Raw genomic sequence first — 18,859 nt, forward strand, 5'->3', positions numbered from 1 at the left:
GATATTCAGGTGTTCTTTCGTTCTTAAAGTGTTCATTTAGTGCTAAGACTTTCTATTTAATTCCAAAGGCCCTTGCTGCTCACTGCTTCAAACTGTTGATCTGCTTGGAAAAATTGAGCGAGGGCAGGCTGAAACTGGTGGGAGCGGTGAGTGCTAGGGGTGCAAACACAGGGGGCGCGGTGGGGTGGGGGGAAGCCCTCCTGCGGGAGGCGGCATTGAGCTGAGCCGTCAGGACTGAGAGGCAGGGGGAAGAACAGTGCAGCCCTAGGAGCACGGGGCGTCCCTCCCGGGCTGGGTTCGGCACTCAGGGTACCAGAGGCAGCAGCCCTCCCCCGAGGCGGCCCTGGACTCGGGGCTTCCAGAAGCTTCCTGCAGGAGGCAGTGCGCTCCTCTGCTTATTCCACATTCAGGGCAGCTTCCTCCCGCAGCCCTCACGCTGCCTCGCCTGGGTCATTTCCCCTTCAGAACAGCCTCCTGTGATTTTGTTGTGTTGAACCCTTTGGAGAAAATAAAAATACAGAAGAGGAGGTTGTAGACATGCATAGTTTCCCCATTTTTCCAGCCAGGGTCCTTCAGATGATGTGAACGCCTGCGCCTGGCACGGACATGGAGGGAAAGGACCTCACTAACGAAGTGTGCCGCGCCCCCCCAGGCACTAGACCTGCTGCTTGCTGTTGAGTACAATGAGCGTGTACCCATTTCTCAGCCTGGAGCCCCTTATTGCTTAGAGCCCTGCTTCTTCCTCACCCTCTAGGTTCTGCCCTCCTCTCCCCTTCCCTGCTTCTCTCCCCTCCGCCCTTCAGATCCTCCCTCTGCACTGGAAGGTGACACCCGTTGTGGGAATGCGCTGCAGCCGCCTAGCCCGGGGTGCGGCCCCAGGCCCCTCCTCCCCGAGCTCGCCCAGACCACTCTGCGTGGGCTTCTGCCCCTGCTCGTGCCCTGGGTACATTCTGCCTCCTGGACGAGGGCTGGCTTTGGCTTTTGTTCCAGCCAGGCTGCACATTCATCACAGGAGTTTTCCAACAGTCCTGCCCTTTGCCCGCTGTTCACACAGCAGTAAACTCGGTGACGGCTGCACATCTGGGCCACAGGCATGCCGCGTGTCAGTGGAGAAACAAGTCCTTAAGAGGGTTCAAAGGAGAGCCACAAAGTCGATCAGGAAACTGCGGCCATACAACCTGGACAAGAAGGCGGGATGCCGGGGGACTTCTCACTTCCACAGAGAATGGGAAGCCCTTTTCTTTCTGCACACCAAGCAAGATAGAGCCAGCACTCACCGAATTTCTCCTGCAAGGGAAGGGGGCATAAAGGAGGCGGCGCTGGTGAGCACTCTACCAGGAGGCACTCTACCAGGCTTAGGAAGAGGGTACAGGCCACTTTTTCCACTAATTCATTCAGAAAATAATAATTTAAAAAAGAGTTGCACGCCATGGATTAGTAAGTGCTGATCAGACACAGACTGAACTGTTACGTTAACTGGATTTAAATTGCACATTGAGGAGATTTTTGAAGCCTTCTTTGGAAGGCTTTAGAGGAAGCTGCATTAAACCCGGTGTGATGCAGACTTGTTGAAGGCAGGAGACGAGCAGGGTGGCGGTACCTCGTGCTGGGCAGCGTCCTCAGCTCAGACCCGTGCAGCAGGCCGTAGGTGCAAATATTTGTTTGCCAGGCGGTTCAGCAAATACTGTGCCCCACACCCACCTGCTTTCAGGGTGTCTGATATTAAGCTGTGCAGCGAGAATGATATTGGCCTCGGTGTTCTCAAGGAGAGGCAGGAAGCACAGTGGACCTTGGCCTTCACTTAATACGACAAGAGAAATGATCTCCATGAGCCACTTAACTCCAATCATCCCAATAGTGTAGCAGACTCACAGGTGGTATTTTTCCTTGTACTGTATTCCAGGACAATGCTCTGGAGAAAAGCTAGAGAAGCTGGCACTGGGTCAATACAGTATGGGCTGAGGGGAGCAAAGGGCAAAGAAAAGGACTGGCATGGTTTTAAAAATCACTGCCAAATGATAAGGTTGTTTATGCAGCGTCTAACACTGGCAGGGGGAGGACTCTGCAAAACCAGGCTAGAAAGAACTTACTGGAGTTAGCAAACAAGTGCACAGCTTGCATAAGCCAGGGGCTGGGGGGAAGCCTGGGTGGGAGTATGAAGTCTGTGAAGACTATGAGTCTATGAAGAGTCACAGAGTAATAATTTTTGAACGCAGATCTAGGGCTAGGTGTCTGATTCAGTTTTGTTTGTATGGTGCAATGAGTTAATGAGTTGGAGACTGCATTCAGAAAAATAACGTGTCTAATGAAACATCAGACTACAGGTAGAGACCTCTTATGGACACACATGATCAGTGGACTTAAACGATGACTTCCTATGACCCAGGGGCCAGATGGCTCTGCCATCGGCCTCACACTGACCTCTGGGGAACAGAGCCTGACCATCAGGGGAGAGGCACTGGGGAGGCAGGAAGGTCAACCAGGGAATTACAAAAGGACTCAGTGATCCGAATGAGTCCCAGCTGTGACCAGGAAGTGATCTAAAAAAAAAAAGAAAATAAATATTTATTTCAGAAGTTGGAGCAGATCTTTAACTGAAGGTCAGTCTGAAGAAGTTTATTCACTTTAAGGTATTATAATAATATAATAAAAGCCACTTTCTCTCTGGGTGGAGACCCTGAAATCCCCTCCTGGCTGCTCTGGGCACTGGTGTAGCCAGACCATGCCCAAGGGCCTCCAGAGAGGCAGCGTCTACCTGGGGGGTTTGTGGAAGAGCAGAAACTCCCAGGAAGGTCCGTTGACTCAGTGGCAAGCTCCTGCGTCTGTTGTTAGTGCCTAGGAGGCAAGCTGCAGACTCCAAATCAGGCAGAACTTGAGGAGGTCCAGGACACTGTCATGACGCCTGGGGAATTCACCACTAGGCAGAGGGACATTGCAGCAACATAGGGGAGTGTGGGGGTGGGACTCAAATCCAGCCACAGGCAGGTTTTCTCAGCACAGGGCAAAACCACTGGCTCTGCGGGGGCAGCTCTCCCAGGGAGCTTCTGCCTCAGGAGATGGTCGGAGGTGTCTGGATATCCATGTGACTGTTTATGACATTGTGAAGCTCCACGTTGAGCATAATGAGACTTCAGATTAAGATTTAAATGTTGGCCGAATGCTTAAGTGCAAATTTTATTTTTAGGTTGTGACTTCCTTCCTGTAGGCTGTGGCCAGTGCCTGCACTGGAGGAGGGAGAGTTGCTATCACTCTACACTGCAGGAGATGTTTCCCCAAATTTCTGGGGTTGGGGTGGGGCAGTGTTCTTGAGTCACTAGAAATCTGACACTGCTGAGAACTCACGTAGCTCTTTCGAGTGCAGGCTTCTGGGCCCAGAGTCACAGTGCCATCAACATCCATCCACTCATCCCTCCTTAGAGCCGAAGACGCCAGAGCAGTGGGAGGAGGTCATTTCTGCAGCAGCGCTTACGGCTTCAGCTCTGAAAGAGGAACTAACATTGAAGGCAGGGAAGCAACATTTTGAAAACGCCTGTGGAGCTCACTGAGTGCCATAAAGCAATCTGTCTTTAAAAACCCCTAAGAAAACATCAATGCAGATATATATATTTTTCAGACTCTTGGGATGATCTGTCTTGTAGCTGTGGTAAAACTGGACGGCACCATTATTGCTTGAATGATCACCTGCTGAAAATGTGCTTGGATGAGAAATACCAAGAACAGAGTCAAATTCCTTGCCGAGAGGACCCCCACCCCCACCCCATGTTGGTTGCTTCCCAGTAACGGTTTTATGGAAATTGGTGTCTAAAACATTTTTCTATAGGTGATGTGCACCTAGAATGGAAAACTAGGCTAACATAGCGTGTTTATGGCCTCAGACCATCTTATTTTTTCTTTCTCTGTCTCTCTGTTTCTAAGTTCTGTTTGGCTTCAATGTGTGAAGCTTCTGACCACTACGATCATTTATAGAACTAGGTTAGGAGGACACAGTGTTGAGATGGAAGGAATTTTTAGCCAGCAAGCTCCCAAAAGCACAAGATTTCTTTTTTCTTTCTTTTTTTTCCTTCTTGTTTTGTTCTTTTTCGGAGCAGAGCAGGGTGTGTAGGGTGAGGATATGACTAGAAGCTGCTGAGGCAGGAAGTACTCTCCCATGACACCAAATTTTGAAAGAAAGAGATTTTGGAAAACGGAAATATATATTTAGGGTTTACTTCTTTCATGCTGCTGAATGCCATGGACTCTGTCATGTTTTGTAGTGGCTCATACTGTTCCTTGCAAATCCTGAAGCGAGCCCATAAAATTGACTTGAGTGGCCACCCATTTCCTAAAATGCTGGGGTTCTTTTTAAAGTTAATGAGTTTTTTTTTTCAGTTGGTCAGAAGATATTTATAGGCTCCCTTGGGTACACAGCGATGGAATGGGTCTTTAGGGATACTAACGGAAGACCAGGCTTGAACCCTGCCCAGTTGGATTTACAACCTTTTGAGAAGGGAGTCCTTGTGTACAATGAAAGGAGCTTACTCCCAGGAGCCTGGCAGATCGGGGTGTGGGCAGAGGGAATGGCAGCACAGGGGCCTGCTGTGGGGGGAGACCCCTTATTTCAAACTTACACTGGGTTCTGGAAAAAAGTAAAAGAAGTGGCCCAGGCCTTCCTCAACCTCTGTGAGACACTGGCAGGGGTGAGGGAACACAGAGAGTGAGATACTTTGACAAGTGCATGCCATCCCAGACCCTAGGCGTGCCTCTCCTTGCTGCCTCCACTTGCTTCTGTCCAAACCAGGCATCTGGTGCTCTTGTCTTCTGCCCAGCATCCTCCTGATTTGAGAGGCTTACATCCGAACTCCCAAAATGCACTGGGAGGCTGCTGGGGTCATGGAAGCAAGATGGCTTTGGAGTAAGTCAGACCTGGCTTCAAATGCTCTGTACCTATTTATGACCTTTGGCTTTATGTTCCTACCCTGTAAAATAGGGGTGCCAATACCTACCCTTCAGAATACTTAAGAAGACTCAAACACATAGGACAGGCCCAGGCACATGACAGAAGCTCAGTGATGGTTACTTGTCCTCTGCTCTTTCAGGGGGAGCCAGGCAGAGGGATTTGCCCATATCCATGTGCAGGAATAGACAGGGCAGTGAGTGACTCTGGCTGATTGCTTCCCAGATGGGAGGTTCCCCCAGTTTCTCCGTCTCTAAAGAGCTGATAACGTCATAAGATCATTTTCTGGATTAAAATAAGAAAGCAATAGACATGCTTGTTACATAGCAGAAACTCGGTAAATGCTGGTCTCCATCTTCAGGTAATATGTCACCCCTGCACACCGAGATGCCCCCCACACAGCTGCGTCCCGTCATGGCCTTGGGTGGGGCCCCATTGTGTGACTCAGCCAGGTATGGAGGCTCACTTGAATGTGACTTCCAAAACAATTCTTGCTTCACCTTCCATCTTTATGACAGCGCTTGCTGTTCAGGGTGACCTGATTTCAACTGTGAAGCTAATTCCAGGATAGAGATGGAGTTTCCCCTGAGCCCTGACCATGCCTCGTTTGTCAGAGTGGCTCTGTGCTGTCACATGCTCCCATTCTTCCCCTCTTCAAGGCCTGTCTTGCAGATGGCAGCATGACTTGAGCCCAGGAAGGAAAAATCAGGCTCCATAAGACTAAGAGAAAATGCACAAAGAGTCCAATGAACTCAGGGCTCAGGTCTCAAGAGGAAGTGACTTGTTTCATGAGAGACAGTCATTGCTAGTTCAGTAGAATAAACTTGCATTAGCATGGATCTAGCAGATTTCATATGGGAAGAAAAACAATTTTCCCTCTCCTCTTCTGAGTTCTTCACTGAGACCCTTGTAATGTAAGACAGATTACCAAGAAAAGCAAACAGAATTTTATGAATGTGCTCCTTATGTATATGTGAGAGATACCCAGAGAAAAATGAGTAACTCAAAGCAGTGACTCAGAATTCTGGCTTAAATGCCATCTTCATAGGGAAAGGGCAGGAGGGACGTACACCTCTTAGGAGAGAGAAAATGATTTTTTGGAAAGATGAATGAGACTTCGGGAGGATAGCGGGAGGTGTGACAGTTTGTGATGGTATGTCTGGGTGTGGTGCCAACTTCTAGGCCTCTCTCCTGTGACAACAGTCAGTCTTCCCCGACGATGAAACTCCCAGGGAGGAACTGATGACAAGTGAGGTTCTGTCTTTAGGCCAATAACGGGAGTTCAGAGAAAGCTTCTCCTTGCAATTGCTTTTAACTCAAAATAATCCACATACCAAAGAAAAATCTTATGGGGTGGCATGTCCGGAACTCCTACAGTCATATTTGGGGTGGCCCATTCTGCTTCCCTCCATGTGCAATCATTGGTAAAGATTTATGGACAATTTTGAAGGGGAAACCAAGAGCATCTTTTGGGTCCTTTGAGGGGGAAAAAGGAAATCTGCCATCCCTTTGCATCAGCTGCTCCATAAAACATGTATATTCATCAGGTATTTAATGAAGCACTTTCCAGTGGATAAGACGCAAATTGGAAAGACACCACTGGCATTTTGCAAAGCAGAGTGAATTTCTGCCAACTTACACATCCCTGCAAGCCCAGGGAGGAAAGGGATAAATGGCCAGGAGGAAGATGGGCTTGATCATCAGATGGTTAAATGTGATGTGATAGCATTCTATTAGAAGTTTTGAAACATTAAACATATGTTCTCTTTGTTTCAAACAAACTTGAATAGAAAACATCTGGAGATACACACACAGGAGCAGCACCCTCTGAAACATCTGTGTGTACAGCACACACGACACTGGCTGGGCGATAACTGAGCTCCATTCCCACTCTCCCTGCCCCTCTCTACAGGGGGCTGGAAGCCTGCAAAATACATTTCCCAGACTCCCCAGCCAGCTAGCTGCCAATGAGGTTCTACCAATGAGGGACACAGGGGAAAGGCAGGTGGAAGTGAGAAGCTAATTTTTTTTTAATGTTTTCTGAAGTCTTTGGCAGTGTCAGTCACAGTGGTACCTGTTGAGTCGTGCTCAGGTGGCCCAATTTCAGTAGCAGTGGAAGCAGGGGGCGCTCCGGCAGCTTCCACAGCAGAGCCTTCCTGGGCTCCAGCTCCGGCTCGGCCAGCAGAGCATCAGAGACAGGCCATCAGCCATGGGGTGGGGTTTCAGCCCCCCAGCTTCCAAAAAATATTCCAACAACAGAAAGGAGCAGTGGGTTAGCCAGCCGCCTCAGTAAAGGTGCAAACGTGGACTCTAGATAACACCTTTTTTTTTTTTTGTCGTTTTTTTGCTCAGTCAGCCTTAGATGGGTAGCGTCTTCCTGCAGGTACTAAACTCTGAAAGATCTCGACTTCCCTTGTTTTCATCTCCTGCCCTTCAACACATTTGTAGCCAACTTCCTATGTTAAGTCCCCTCTACTTGAAATTATATAGTAACTTCTGTTTGGCTGACTAGACGCTGACCAATACACTGCACATACTAAACACAAAAAAGGGAAGGCAAATCAAATTACAATTCCAATGTGTTCAATCCTCTATTCCCCTCGCATTTTGGAACTTACGGAAGGAAAGGGACAAGCAAGATTTTACCCTAAAAATATGACAAAACTCAGTTTTTTCTCATGTGTCCTGCAGCTTCTTACCAAGGAAAACAGGTTAACACAGTATTTTAGAGCAAGAGACTTTCCTTTGAGGGACACCTATAACTTTAGTCCTTAATGACATTAATAATAAGTACCTTTCACCAAGTGTTTTTTATATGTTGTGCTTTTCAAATATGTTTTTTCATTTAATTATTGTAATAACCCTAGAAGTTAGGTATTATTATTCTTGATATATGAGGAAAATAAAATTGTTTTAATGGCACTGGTTGATGGCTTAGTGGCTACATAGTGCTCTCTCCCTAGAATACATACTTTTGGCAGCGTGCCCTGGTCATTCCTTCCACGCACAGTGCAATCTGTTTCTTCACTCCCTAGAACTTGAGATGGCCTTGTTGACTTACTCCAGCTGGAATGTGCTGGAAGAGACCTTTGAGTTCCACAGTCCAGGCTTAAGCTTCTGCCTTCATTCTCTTGGAACATTGTCCTGTACTGTCCCTGAATGCATTAGGTCTAGTCCTTCAAGGGCTGAGAGGTCACGTGGAGAAGGAGCAAGAAGGTGCAGCCGACGGCCAGTATCCACTTCCAGACGTGTGAGTGTGACCATCTCGGAACTTCCAACCTGATTGCCTTTCACCAAATGCAACTGTGTGAGCAAGCCAGGTTAAAGTGGCAGAGGAGCCGCCCAGTGACCCACAGATTCATGAGAGATAATAAGTCGTGGTTGTCTGAAGCCACTCGGTCTCACAGGCAGCAATATAAAACTGATCAAGTGGCCCTTTGTTGTTCTTTGCACCAAGCAGCTATACTACCTTCATTTGCTGATGGCTTCCCAAGTCCTTCTTGTTGCTAATACGATGCTCGGCTCTCCCCTAGTCGAGGGGCAGGCATGTGACTTGAGCTGGTCCCATCGATTTCTCTGTCTCTGGAATCTGATTCCTGACCAGGAGGGAGGAGCATTATGGTTCCTGCCATGGAGACCCAGTGCAGGTGCTGTTCCAGTTCTGTTCCCATCTCAGCTTGTGCTCTCCTTCGATCCTGTGAGCTTTTTCCTGCAAGTTCCCTTTGTGTTCAAGGTAGCCTGAGCCAGTTTCTGATGCTTCTGTCCAAATGCCCCTGCGTGGTATACTGTGACAGATCTTACAGGGAATCGTCGCTGGTGAAATAAGAGGTGTGCAGTGTATGTGCGCTGGATGAAAATACCCTATCAGACACTCCTGCTCTGATTTAACCCGGCTCCTGTGACCTAGAAAGCCTAAGTGATGGTGCAGTCCCTTCCAAATGCTCTCTCTGCCTGAGGATTTGAACAGGACTTGTATCCACCACTTGTAGGAAGTTCTCACACCTGACTCTGCTGGACCTTTAGCCCAGTCTTGCTGTTAGAATGTTGTCACGCTGGCCTTCAGTGGATCTATTCTGCGAGGAGTTTGTCAGAGCGCCAGTGGCCCGGAGAGCTGGCACTTCACGGAGTTCACAGAACTGGTTGTGCAACTTCTTTGTGCCTGTTGGTTACCAAATGTTTGTTTTATGGTCGAATTCAGTGTGAGTCTTGCTTTCATTGTAAAGTACCACCTGGTAGTGACGTTGAGGAGACGAACCCGAACGCCCTCCCTACCTCTGCCGCACGCACAGAGGCCCATGCGGCCACACACGGATGTTCACGTCCCTTAGTTGAAGGAAGCTCTCAGGAGCTCTAAGGCTTGGACAAAGCTTGAATCGAGTGCTAAGAACTTTGTAGCAGGTGTTCTTTATTTCTATGACCCTTTATGGTTCTAGGTATTGGTTCTTCAGCAAGAAACCCTTTTATAGGAAGGCACCTTGGTGCTTTTATTAGAAGGATTTCTAGAACTAACAAAATGGGATCGATTGTCCAAGGGGTGTGATTTTAAAGAGTGCACCCTGCCTCTCCAAGAACCATTTGTGAAAATATGTCTGCGTTTATGCCCTAAGGTGTATGCATGAACCCGTTTCAGCTTGTGAACAAACACTTAAAGCGGGACTGACAGTCCTGCAGCCGGGGCAACCTGCCTCAGGCTATAGTCTGAGCCCAGTGTTCTTTTTCATTTCAAAAGGCACAGAAAACCTCTCTGACTTCGGCTTACTTCTGCGCTGGGCCAGTCATTTTATTTGCTTGCTCTTTTAATACTGCTGTGTCGGTCAGCTTTGGTTAAGGAAGAAAAGTCTTACTTTTTTGCCATTAACTATGCTGTGAACTTCCTTTTGGGAACCCTGCAAATAAAATTAATAAGACCATCAAGAGTCCTAAAATTCCAGACTCTCTAGAAACAATATTTCCCATCTAATCTTAATATTAATGAAACGATCTATTGAGAGCCAAAGGATTAGTGTGGGATGAGCTATTTGGACAGGGTCTGCATGATGAGTTTGCCGAGACACTGTCTCCATGTACCTGTCAGTGTGAAACTTCTGTCTTCCTGCTATGTGCTCAGAAACACCACATAAAAGTGGATGTGCATAACGTGGAAGCGCCCACCCGGAAGAGGAGAGAAAGCCACTAGAATGAGAAGTCACGTTCTAAAAGCTACTATCGATTCAACTTGTTGTCACTCTAGACCTTGAACTAAGCGCCGTGACCACTCAGTGAAAACAAACCCCACATAAACATAGGGTCACACAAAAGGGTTACGTGGTAAACGATTCTGCAGACGTGTTACTGGACAGCAAAGTCTTTAGCGAGGGCCTTTGCTCTTTGTGAGTGGCAAAAAAAGTTTCCTTAGGAGGGCAGTTGAACGGCCACAGGGTGGAACAGGGAGGAGGGAGGTGACCGTCTGATTGGGATTCGTGCCACGGGAATGCAGACACTTCGGACTAAGAAGGCCTTCTGCTCACACCCTGGGAGACGCGTGCTCTGGAGGAGGTTTGTTTCAGAAGCATCAGACTCCTGGGATCATTCTTTCATAAAAACCTGTAATAATTGACCGTTAGGTTTGATGTACGGAATGACTCCTGCATTTTGAATCAGAAATGAGAAGCCCTTTATCTAGTTCCTTTAGCATTTTTGAGCCTAGAACTTTCTTTTGTAAAATGCAGGCAGTATCTCTCACCTTTCAGGGCAGCTTAATCAGAGGGGTGATGAAAGTACCTATGTCTGTACCTGGACTTCAGTAGCTATTCAATAAATGTTAGTGCTTTCAATCTTATCTTAAAATCAATACTGTAAGTGTAGTCTGTGAATAGCCTTATTTAATTTTTATGTTTGTCTCTCTGAGCAGGTTGTAAAATCCTTGAGGATACAGACCTTATATTATCTTTTTTTTTTTTCAAAAATCAATAGCAGTAAGTATAAGGAACTGATACGTATTAAATTTTTATCGAATTGATTACACTTCCTAAAAGTGCTTAAAAATGCTAATATAAGGTAAATTCCTCTTACCTCCAGAGACAGCCTGGAGGTTGACCTTATGACTCAAGTAAGAAAGCCCCCTCATTATGAAGGATGGGTCAGGTGAGCTAAAGTTAGGAATTTAGAGTCATGGAGAAACCCCCTTCCCACATCTGAGAGGTGGTAGATTCCCTTTCTCAGTGTTCTAGAACAGAAATTAGAGCTGATTTGTTCATCAGCTAATCAAAACACAGGCCTCTGCTCTCTCTTTCACTTTTAGCACAACTGGCACCTGTGCAGGAAAATAACAGAAAAGGAACACACATTCTTCAGGTCTCCTTGTCCCTCTAGTGTTCGTTAGTTAACTAAAGATGGCAGAATACCCACAGGTGTGTGTACAGAGGCATGCACACAACTGACTCCTCCTTGGATTCTGGCCAGAACAACAATATGTTATACGCTCTCGGAGGTCTGCATAGTTGAGCCTGAGTCTGACAAAACATCTTGCCTTCTGGTTTCACCCAGGACCCTCTTAAGGTCACGACAGCAAGTGGTAGCTCTAGGTCACTGACAATCAGGGGCATCCACTCTGCTTTGCCTCGACTCAGGTCACCTGAGTGTTCTAGAAACTAGATTTTATTCTGGTTTATAGAGACATGGGTCCTCTCTTACCCTCTTTAATAAAACTTCCTTTCCTCCCTAAAAATGAAGTATTAGAGAAGTATTTTGAGGTTTAAATACTTCAATAAGTCCCTGAAGTCAGGAGGTTCTCAATATTTCTGTAGGTCTTCCAACTTTTCCAGAATCAATCTCCTTTCTCCATTTATCCCACCATCCCATTAAAACATAATTCTCTGTCGGCTCCTGTCGTTGCCTTAGATCCACTGAGCCTGGCTTTGGCCCACAATTTCTGACTCAATGACTGTCAACCATTCATCTGTCCATTTATTCAGGGACTCCAGCATTTGTTGTGTTCTTTCTATGAACCACTTTCTGAATTTTATAGATGAACAAACTGAAACTCAGAGAATATATAACTTCCACAATGCCAATAGCTGCTAAGAAGCAGAGCTGGGATTTGAAAGCATTTTTTTAACTCCTCAGACATTAAGCCCCATGTTTTTTATTCAATACATCTAATTTCAAAATCTCGCAAAAATAAAACACTGGTGAGAATCCACTTATAATTATGGATCATTTTACTCTTAAATGGACTTTTTCAGCTATTCAACCCAATTGGCTGCCAGTGTTACTTTCCTAAATAGGTTTGTCTTTATTTTCTCTAGGCCAATACCGTCAATTCAGGGGGAAAAAAATAGGTTTGAAATTGGGACTATGAACTCAGAGTGGGCCAAGCCTTAATTGCAAGACCTCATATATGATTAGTGATGCTATAAGGAAGGGAAAACTTTTTTTCTTCTACCCTCCTATATTCAGTAGCTGGGGGCCCTGCAAATACAATTGACAAAAGAGATTAACAAGAGAAAAATAAAACAAATTTAGTTATGTAAGTTTATATGGAAGTTCACAAAGAAATGTAACTCAAGGAGGTATTTAGTATTCGAGGTCTTATATACCATCTTAGGCTAGACCAAGGAAAAGGGGTTGGGGGCTTCTGCTGGTAAATTATGGGAAGGTAAGGAAAGAAAAAGTAGATAACATTGTTTAGTAAGGTTTGTTATGCAGATAAGAGTCATCTCGGGTGCTAAGAGCTCTCTCTGGAATAGTCCTCATCTTGGGGAAGGGGGTGGGAGAGGCACACCTTTGCATACGAAAATTTCTGTCCTGGTTTTAGACAAGAAGGGAGAGGGCATAGAACTAATTGCTTCAGCTCGAAACAATCCTTTGCCAAAGTGGCATTTTGTAGTGTGGTGTATTTTGGTTATCCTCATATCTAAGAGCAGGAATATGCAGCATCACTTGTTTGGGACTGGCACACACCACCTCCATCTCTCTTGCAAGGCTATAAGCTACTTAAGGGGAGGAAGTGGTTTCTTTCATTTCATGTTGGTAGCGTTCCCACTTAAAAGCTATCCTTTATTTAGCACCCACGATATGGCACACGCTTTATACATGTGTGTTACTAGAACACTTCAAGGTAGTACAAAAATCTCCATTTTCCAGATGAAGAAATTGAGGCTTAGAGAGGTTAACTGACTTACTGAAATCCTTTTGCAAATATGGATTAGAGGACCCAGGATTTGTCCCTAGATCTTCGTATTACTCAGTGACATCCAGAGAAGCAGAATGAAAAGGATGTGTGTCTATATAGTAAGAGATTTATTTTAAGGAATTAACCCACTTAACTATGGCAGCTAGCAAGTCCAAAATCTGCAGAGTGAGCCACCAGCCTGGAGACTCAGCAAAGAGCTGATATTGCAGTTCAAGTGCCCAGGCTGTCTGCACAATTCACTCCTGCTTTGGGGAGGTTGATCTTTTGTTCTATTCAGACCTTCAGCTGTTTGGGTGAGGCCCACCTACATTATGAAGGGCAGTCTGCTTTACTTAAAGTCCACTGATTTAAATGTTAATCTCATCCAAAAATACCCTCACAGAAACATCCAGAATGTCTGATCGCATATCTGGGTGCTGTGGCCCAGCCAATCTGACCCATTAAAGTAACTGTCGTCATCCGTTAATGGCAAATTTCACACTCATTTTTATCACACCAAGGTTCTTCTCAACATGGGTTAACTGGTGACCTTGAGTCAAGTTCAAGCCATGCACATTCATCTTGGGCAAAATCTTCCCTAGGTTATGTGAAATGTATAATCAGCGCTATTAAAGTCTTTATTTACAAAGAAAATCTTTAAGGGATTTTCTGCCTCCTTAAACTTAAAAGGCAAAGCTGATGTGAGTAGTTACTGAGAACATAGACTGTGTGTCCCAGCCACAGAGCCAGCTTTAGGAACTTCTCAGTAAATTTTGGGACACCATTTAATATAAGGAGGTGAACAAGATGAGAAGTTAGGTGCTGTCTTTGTCTCACTTTCTAAAATAAGAGAAAAGGAAAGGAAAAATGGATTGATCATGGGCTAGAAATTGATGCCAGGTATAATGAAGTTTCCCTGAAGTTGCAGTTTTTTGCCTATTTTAAATAGCAGTTTTCCTTTTAAGATGTCTACAGATTTTTTATTAAAATGAAAACTAAAAGCTTCAAGCAAACTCATTCCCCAGAATGTGCTTTGTTTTATCTTTAGCTACAGTTTCTCATTTCATCATTTCATCATGCATGCATTAATTAACACACATGGCAGAATTAATTACCAATTAATCAGCAAGTATAATAATGTAACAAGCATAGTACAAGCAATTATTTAATAACTAATAATGCAACTAAATTTAATTAAAGATCCAGTAAGTATCTTTAATAATTATTATATCATGAGCATTATTTAGTGATTAATAATGAAATAAAAATTGATTAATTTTTGCCATATGTTTTCATGATTCTCTAAAAGGCTTCCCATCAGATATTACTGACTTGACAACTGGCCTTATTTTCTTGGTATCCTAAGAAACCAGCCTTTTAACCCTGGGAACATTTATCAGACTTGACAGCCACGTGGCAGAGGCACAGAATGAAATGTCCCCAACTCTCATGGAAGTAATCACCACAGGTCACTTCCAGAAACTCCCATGCATTCTCAGTGCTAGTTACTAACTAACTTATATATATGAGAATTTATAATAGAGTTTTTCACCATTATTGTGTCATTTGGCCCTCACATGGGGTAGGTAGAGCAGGCAGGCAAGGAAAGTGAGCTGGGGGGTTTAAGTTGCAGAAAAGAAGGTCCAACTCAGATCTGCACCCCATAAACCCTGTCCTCATTTCTTCTCCTCTGACGAGTCCAGTTTATCATATACTGGAGAGGGTGACTTCGAGGAGGGTGCAAGGCTTTGCCACACTCAGGGGAAGCAGTCGATGAAATTTTCAGAGCTAAGAAGCCAGTAGCAGATCCAGCCCTCCATGCACATGAAACCTTAGATCCCCACCCAGCAGGGCACGATGGGCGCTTCCAACGAAACAGGAGCGTCATCAGACACCAAGCACATGTGTCTCTAGAGCAAAGAGCTGGGCTCTGTCACTGGAGGTGATTCGTTTGTGGTAGGCTGAAAATGATCGTCGTGGTCCAGTGGCACACCTGGTCCTCCGGACACGGAGACTCCCCATTGTGAATTCTTGTGAAGAGGCGGGTCCTCAGACCAGAGACCAGAATTCAGAAGGTGGGTCTCTGGCAGGCAAGGGAAGGAATCCTGACATTGTTCTGAGGCTCATTTCTTGAACTCAGAAAAGAACCGAGGAATGGTTTAAAGGATTCTAGCTGGTGGGAGTTAAGTTCAACCCCGGGTAGGCAGTTCGGGAATCCCACTCTGCAGATTAGAATGCTGTTTTCTAAGTCAAGGTATTCTGATTCTCCGTGTGTTCACAGAGAGCTGCTATCCCAGACCGTTAGAAGGAGTTCAGTTAAACGGCTCAGCGCTGTACTAACTGGGGAATGGGGAAGCAGGCTGGGTGAGGCGGGCGGGCAGGGCATTAGATAAGGGTCATATGCCCAGTCTTGGGCCAGGTTGGTGATAAGGGAGAGGTGAACCTCAGAGATCAGGGCCTTGCTGTCGAGCGCACCTGCCCTTCTCTGTCAGCAGTGGAGGAGACGTGGGGTTTCCCAAAGCTGATACCGTTTTTGTGGTTCTTTTAATATTTCAAGGTCAAGCAAGAGAGATAGATTATGCATCTATGCAAAGAGAAGTTAAATATTTGCTTCTTTCATGGTGTCTCTCATGCCCAGAGGATGCCCAGAGGTGTTCCAGTGCTCTGGGAACCAGCCCCTGCCCCCGTCATCTTTGATAATCAGGGTCTGAAGTTTTAGTATTTATCTGTTATCCTGCTGCACCATGCAGTCTGGTCAGACACCAGAACAGAGGACATGATGTCAGTCGAACCCAAATTTGAAGGTTTTCCTTTTTTAAAAAAAATAACTTCATGGGAAAAATTCAGGAAAACTGGCCCCTTAAATATCATGAGCAGATGTTTCCTGAAAGAGATTAAATTCAAATTTGCCTTTGGGACCGACTGTTCCCACTTGCCTGGATTCTCGCCATTAACCAGATGCAAGTCTCTGTACCTGTGCTCAGGCACCCACTCCCTCATTTTGGGGGCACTGATGGAAGGTGGCACGAAGGGCACAGAGGTGATTCCTGGCTCCATAAGGACTTAGAGTGAGTTGTGTGTAAACCTACAGCACAGCCTGGAAGGCAAGAGACTCTTTCCTCTTACTGTGAGGTTGTATTTTTCTGAGCAGTTGTGGATAAAAGTTAAAGTGCAGCCATCTGCAGGCAGGAGGAGCCGAGGAATCGTCTCCCATGCCGGAGGACGGGATGTCCTCAGAACGGGCTTTGGCCCACTTCTCCCCAGACTGGACCTCCAGAGTCCACTGAGGAAGCACGATCCCACCAGCTCAAATGCTGCAGGCAGGTAATATAAATTATTAAAAGGCACAGGGTGAGATTCTGGCAAATGGGAGAACAAGGCTCCTCTCTGAGGGAAGAGTGGCCCCTGAACTGGAGCTCATTGCTGGTTTGCAAATACATGGGCTGAACATCACTGTGTCATCCTACTTTGCAAGGGAAGATGGAAGCCTTGATTTTTTAAGTGAAATGTCTCAACTGAAATGTGGATAACAATTCATAGTTGTTTTTTTTTTAATTGAATTTGAAAGTCATGCGTCTCAACACTTAGCCACATAGACTGAACTCTCTCTCCCTTCCCTTTAAACCCTGGCCTGGGCTTAGAATAGTGACTTGCAGAATTCTCCCAAATGCCCTGTGGCATGGGTAGAGCCAGCTCCCCGGCCTGTGGCCTGTCTGGGTGTGCCACGCCCAGGCCCTGCTGGTCTCTGTGGCTGTGGGGCAAACACCTCCTACTGCTGAAATGCAACCCATTCTCGGGTGAACCAGGACACTCGGTTCCTATTGCATCAGTGATAACACCGTCCAAAGGTCCACGAGAGGAAGGAAGAGAAAAGCCCACAAATCCACTGAGAGCAGCAGGGGAGTTCCATGAAGTCAGGGCTGGCAGCCTTGCTCCGCGGGGAGTCCAGCTTGGCAGTGGGCCCGCTGTGCCTCTGGGGCGCCGGTAGAAGGATGACCATTGCCGTGTGCTCAGGGCTGCCTCAGCGTGCTGAGGAAATGTCAGAACCAGCCCTATCAGAATCTAAAGGTCAGCAAATGAGCCCTATGGCGTTTGGGGTCTGCAGGGGCAAATGAGTATGTAAAAACCTGCAGGGCCCAGACCACAGCCATCTAATTGTCTTCCATGGGGCCTGGGACCAGGCTGGCGCAGAAGCCCAGCTGTCCTGCAGAATGACTCACGTGTGCATGCCTTCCCTCCTGTCCTGAGCACAGCGTTCAAGCCAACCACGTGTCCTCTGAGAGGTGAGCAAGATAAAGAGACCAAGGCAACAGGACCAAAATAGATGTTTGCACTTTGAGCAGCCCCCAGATGTGTGTCATTCAGGGGAGGGAGTGGCCTTGGGTGTGGGAGCCCCTCTGCCGCTTCCTGTCCCTTTGGGGGAAGGATCTATCTGGGGCGGCCTCATTTCTTAGGATCCTGCCTGCCCTGTGATTTTCCTCCATCATCTTCAGAGCCTGGGGTGATTCTGCTTTAACATACCAGAGAAATATGAATGGGAACAGAAACATGACACAGATGTCCCCAGCTTCTTCCCCAGTGTCACACAACTATGTGTTTCAAGCTGGCGGTTTTTTAGGAATGATGAAAAACATGTGGTTTTACCCCAAATTCCAAGAATTAGAGGCAGATTCTAGGAGGGTGGGATTGTCTGGACTTAAAAATAGTAGTACAGCACATCTGGTGAGGAGATATACTATTGCCCATTAAAAGGACAAAATCAGTCGGTCTGGGAGTTAGCACATTACCTTAACGGGCTGCTGCTTCCCCTTGAAACTGAGGGCTGATAAGAAAGATTTTCTCCAGCTTCTAATGTCCCCAAGAACAGTGAACATCCTGGTGGTGAGTCATACTCCCGCCTGTAATCTATCTTCAGTTTTCCAGAGAGAAACTTCTGGACCTCAAACCTGACCATATATGTCCCTTGCTATTTAAATTCACTTGTTCGTCCCCAGACTGGCAGGTTACATGAGACCCCTCACCATCAGACGCTAGCTTATCTCTATGCCAAATTACTCACAGGTCCACAAACAGGCCATGTTCTCTTGCTGTTAGGTTTTGCTCTCTCTGTTCCAGTTCTTTCTCTGTTTGACTAACTTGCACTTCAAGAGTCAGGCTTTGGGAGATTTCTGGGATGGCTGCCCAGCACTGCCCATCCCATCTTGGCACTCTCGGTGGCCTGACCGTTCATGTCTCTGGCCTGGCATTAAGCGCATGCTTTGAATTGTCTTTTTCTTTCTCTGTACTTTCCATTACATTATAAAGCTTCAAGTACAGAAACCACATCTCCTCTCTGTTCTCCAGAGTTCAAAATTTTCATTCAGTAAATATTCGCTGAGCTCCTATTATGTCCTAGTTGCTGTGCTGAGCTCTATAGATGCAATGGCAAGAAGTACAGAAATAAAGACATGATTGCCATCTGCATTCATTCCCTAAAGCTGCCATTCACAGGACCACGAACTGGGTGGCTTAAACAGAGCACGTGCTGGCAGGGAGCGATGTGACTAGGCGAGCCTTCAAGAAGCTCACAGTCCCAGGAAAAACAGACCTGAAAACCAATCAATAATACTGAATAAAAATGGCTACACTAGAAATATATTTGGGGTGCAGAGGCAGCATAAAAACCAGAGGAATTCCTGTCCTCTGGGGAGGGCTTAATCCAAAGGTCGTAGGAGAAGCTGCTAGGTGGGTTTGGTTCAAGTCCTGCCTTGAGCACAGAGGGTCCTGGGAGCTGC

The 18,859-nt window shown here is 46.2% G+C and overlaps 1 long non-coding RNA gene across 1 annotated transcript; it reads right to left on the reverse strand.

Moving 5' to 3' along the window:
• Positions 1–991: 991 nt before the first annotated feature.
• On the reverse strand, positions 992–18,236 carry LOC108406210 (uncharacterized). Its single transcript, XR_001855388.3, has 3 exons — positions 18,145–18,236; positions 3,343–3,479; positions 992–2,540 (listed from the first exon to the last, which is right to left on the reverse strand). It is a non-coding gene; the product is annotated as an uncharacterized lncRNA (long non-coding RNA).
• Positions 18,237–18,859: the final 623 nt, after the last annotated feature.

Source organism: Manis javanica, chromosome 12 (assembly GCF_040802235.1).
Source record: "Manis javanica isolate MJ-LG chromosome 12, MJ_LKY, whole genome shotgun sequence".
Classification (NCBI taxonomy): domain Eukaryota; kingdom Metazoa; phylum Chordata; class Mammalia; order Pholidota; family Manidae; genus Manis; species Manis javanica.